The sequence below is a fragment of the Terrapene carolina genome, unplaced genomic scaffold (genome assembly GCF_002925995.2).
Source record: "Terrapene carolina triunguis isolate 2854851 unplaced genomic scaffold, T_m_triunguis-2.0 Scaffold26840, whole genome shotgun sequence".
Classification (NCBI taxonomy): Eukaryota; Metazoa; Chordata; order Testudines; family Emydidae; genus Terrapene; species Terrapene triunguis.
This window is the reverse complement of record NW_020691191.1, coordinates 1-4,604: the sequence shown is the minus strand read 5'-3', so window position 1 is coordinate 4,604 and position 4,604 is coordinate 1. Positions and strand designations below refer to the sequence as shown.

The following is a 4,604-nucleotide window of genomic DNA, read 5'->3' as shown; positions in this document are numbered from 1 at the left end:
ATGTTAGTTCTATTCCAGGCTCTGCCACTGACTAGCTGTTTGGCCTTTAACAAGTCAGTTACGTCTCTGTGCCTCTGTCTCCCACTGTAAAGTGAAAGCGTCTCAGAGCAGGGGCTGTGGTTCCGATGCTGCTCTCACACTAACTAGGTTCACGCGTCACTGGAGGAGTCACTCCTCATTTACACTGGTGTCACAGAAATCAGAATCAGGCTCCAGCTCTTTAGAAAGAGAAAATACACTCTAGCCAATGCCGGCACAATATACAACTAGTAATAAAACGGGGATAATACCTTGCAGGCGTGTAGTGGGAGATAATTAGTGAACATGGTTTTTGTATCCTCAGGGGAGAACGGTGCCATTTGGTGCTGTTAGTGTGGAGTCTGGGGGCTGAGGGGGCAAGGTCTTATTCCAACTTAGTTATCTGTGCTATTGGCTGGGGAAATAAACTGTGCGCGCGTGAGAAAGTGAGTATTGTGTGTGCCAGGGCAATTGCTAGGCCCCTTGACCGGATCTGGTTTCTTACAGACTCACCGAGTAGAGGAGCCTCAAGGGTCACAGAGCTGTTGTCATGGTTCCTACAGTCTCACCAACCTCAAAACTCGCCAAGAGTTCAAAAATCATGCCAATCTCCCAAAGTGGGGTTAATACATTTCATAGTACAATTTAAATATCCGGATTCAAATATTCAGATCCATCCCTCCCAGGAAGTTATACTAGGGGCAACGTGCAGAGAATAAATATGTTGTCCCTCAGTAACTGGGAATTGAAAGTAGGTTGTCTGTGAGTAACTATGATCCACTAGAGAAGAATTTCAGTCTCATTGGCACTGTAGCTCATTTCTCCTGGTATTTCATCAGGTGGTCAAGGGACATTTTTATTTAGAACGTATCACCAGACATCGGCAATACCAGGAGAAATGAGCTACAGTTTCACTGAGAAGCCAAGACAGGTAAGTAGCCAAAATACTTCTTTAATTGACCGTATTTATTCAGGGACTAAATTCCTGATTACTGAGGGGTAATTTACACTCATGACATTTACTTTTCACAAGCTACTCCTAGTATAACTTTTCATAAGACAAGCAGACTGGCCATACTGGGTCAGACATAGCTGTTCGGTTTTATGCAAGTAGAAAGTTGGCAACCCTAGGGTGGGGCGACTCAGGCAGAACACGGCTTTAAAAAGCCTGCTCCTAAGCGACCAGAGGAGCTGCGGAACAGGAGCGGGTAATGTGAGTTTTGTGAGTGAGTTCCCCATGTGAAGGAGGAGCCTGGGGTGAGCTTGTTGTCTGTGGTGTGTATTTGCGTTTGTGGTGTGCTTGCTGCTTGAGTGAAGTATATAGTGTGGTCTGTTTGAGGGACCTTGTGCTGAGGCTAGCAGCCTGCTATGCAAGTGGAGAGCTGCATAAGGAGGCTTTCATCCCCAAGCCCTTTACCACCCATCAACCCCTAACCAGGGGGTGAGGCTACTCAGGGAAAACAAGGCTTTAAAAAGCACGCTCCTATTAAAGCCTAGAATAGTTATTTTTTCTTGAATATAGGCTAGATTTTCTCACTCTCTCAATGCCTGCCCAACGATTACCATTCTCTCTCTTTCACCTATATAGCTTGTCGTCAGTGTGCGTGTCCGCGGTGTTTTCCTCAAAATTAATGAGCGGTCCTGGGTGAGACAGAAGATAGAGAAGCGAACACAGAGAGAGAGAGAGAGGTCAGCTTTTCTTGCAGCATTTTTCTAGGCAATCTACCCTAAGCATTCTGTACATGGAAAGTGGCAGGCACCAGTCTCCTCCAGCAGAAGCCCCTAGACCCACTATCCTGCCCCAGGGCAGAAGCCCTGAGCTCCCCCCAAGTCTGGTAGGTGGAGAATGGGGGCAGAGCTCCAGGAGCCGCACTAACTGTAAAAGAGCCCCATGCGGTTTGGCCAGCCGGGATAGCGCTTGCACACATTTTCTTGTATCTGTTTTGCTGCGAGAGTTAACAGTGACGGAGTACGTCACAGGAAGTGGGTGGGTTTATGCAATGTAGGAGTACGCAGCAGCAGCCAGGGAAAGCAGCGAGAGGAACCCAAGTAACCAGACTGAAAGAATTCTCGGTCTTTAAGCAGAATTGTGTGTGGAGTTCTTGCTTTGAATTATTACATTGGAGTCATTTAGGGGGAGTGATTGTCACTTAAGAGTTTCCTAGTTGTCAGTCTCCTTGATGGCATTTGGTCCCTGTCTGGGAGCTCCTCGTGGTGACGTAGAAAGCTGTGGCGGAGGTAGGGCTGTCTCGTTTTGCAGAATATTGTTATCGCTTCTCGGCCTTTTGGCTAAGATCAAGTGTAGTATCTGTTCTTATCAGTTTAATATCTGATACGTCCTCTATCTGAGGACTATATATTAAATGGATTTTTGGAACAGGGAGATGGAATAGGAGCTTGCTCCATCCACTCCACGCATCGACCTGGTATTGCAGTACCTCCAGGAACGGTGCACCTCCCCTCGGGGAGACTATTGTGGTGAAAAAATAGAATCTGTTGAATGTGTTACACCAATACTGACTTGGACTCAGAATATAGTCTAGGAGTGGCATACTAGAGATCATTTATTTCCTGATGCTTGTATGTACCTTGTGAACCAGCAGGTGGCACCACAGCTCCACAGCCAACCCTGGAGAGAAGAAACTGAAGTCCTGCTCTGCAGACGGAGCAGAGCAGGCTGTTGGGACCCACAGGACGTGCAGTCGACGGGCTCGTCTGACTGGCATCATAGCTATAAGCATAGTGCCTATTCCAGCGTAATTCCCCCACGGAGACGCTATTCCAAATAGAAGCAACTTGGTTCCCCAAAGTTACTACTCTGCTTTGATGAAAAACATCATCTTCCAGCTCAGGTTTTCCCATGTACTGCCCATGGATGGTATCCTCCAGGGTCCTCTCCAGCATAGTTCTCGCTCTCAGAGTGATGATGCCGTCTCTTCCAAATACGGCTCCCCTGGGTACCTGGCGACATCTTGGCTGGAAGGGGCCACGGCGATTCGCTTCCTGATGTCACGCACAGCACTTGCCACAAAGTTCCTCACTGTAGCATCCAGGCACATCGAAAGATGGAACGCGCAAGTGATCGCCGCAGCGTCAGACAGATCACCCCCTTCGAGGGATGTTGCTGCCTCCCTGCCTATGCGAGTTGTACAGCAGCTCCTTACTGGCCCTATCGAAAGAATGTGTGAATGATTTTAAGGGTTTCCCGACCATTGACGAAGCGAAACGCATTGTTCAGGTGGCCAGGCAAGTGGGTGCTGATGGCTTCGTTGACATCCTTGAGGAAGAAATTGAAGAATTAATTGAGAGCCATAGAGAAACATTAACTCTTTGTTAGTCAGAGGAACTGATAAAATCGTCTATAGAAGACTAAGATGATGACAACGAACAGGAAGAGCCAGCAAGTTGGAATCTTCATAAATTTCCTGAAGCGTTCCAAGCAGCAAAACACTTGAATGATTTAATTTCTGAATACAATCCCTCTATGGAACGAAGCCTCAAAATCACACGTAGTATTACGGACTATTTGAGACCGTATCAAGAAATGTTTGAGCAGCTCAAGAGACAACAGCAACAGTTGCTGATCACCATGTTTTTCAAGAAAAAACAGCCAGCAGCAGATGAGCCTATGCAATCAACTTCTCGAGCTGAACCAGAGCCAACCACTTTGTCTACGACTCGCTCTCCGTCACCCAAGTTCTCAGTCACCTCCGTTTCCTGGATCGGCATCCAGCCCTGATGACCCCCTGTAATTAAAGATACAGTACTGTAAAATTATATTTTGCATATGTACTCTTTATTATATACTGTACATTACTGTATACAGTATACATATTACTGTACAGGGTTGTATACACAACCCTGTACAGTATACTGTACTTTATGGGGGATTTAAGGGTAATTTTGACTCTACACGATTTTCGCCTTACGCGCGGACTTTAGAACCTAACCCCCGCGTAAAATGCGACTCCACTGTAATGCACATGGCAAAATATAATCCCATCTCTCTCTCCACACACACACACACACACACACACACACACACAAAACAATGGTGCCTAAATTAGCTGTTCAAGATCTATTTTGATGGGCGAGTCATTTGCAGTACTCGGGAAGCACTATGTTTCCAGCGTACTGCAAATGTGTAAGAAGCCTTCTCACTGTGCCTGTATCATCCTGAATTCATTCTTCAACTTCCGAAGACTTAAAAATTATCTCCCGTCATCAATGGGACAGACAACGGAATAACGTAGCTGACCTTAACATGCATCAAAACAATACCAAGGGACCTGGATGTAAAGAAGATTGCTGACAGTTTCATCCAGAAAGCTACAGTGATATATAAGGTTTTTAAACTGGGCCATTAGTGAAGACAGCTTTTAAGTAATTGCAATGATTTTATTATACTGCAATTCATAATAATGTAATTGTCGTTCAAAACAATTTAATTCTTAAAATAGCAAAGATAATGATCGACACATTCAGTAATTAGAATATGAAAGAAGGGTGCAGTATAAATGCTGACAATTGCCTCCCCCCCCCCCAGGGGCGGCTCCAGGCACCAGCACACCAAGCTAGCTCCTCTG

General features: G+C 45.9%; 1 non-coding gene across 1 annotated transcript; it reads left to right on the top strand.

Moving 5' to 3' along the window:
- Positions 1-2,287: 2,287 nt before the first annotated feature.
- Positions 2,288-2,478, top strand: LOC112120937. The gene has a single exon (XR_003370403.1). It is a non-coding gene; the product is annotated as a U2 spliceosomal RNA (small nuclear RNA).
- Positions 2,479-4,604: the final 2,126 nt, after the last annotated feature.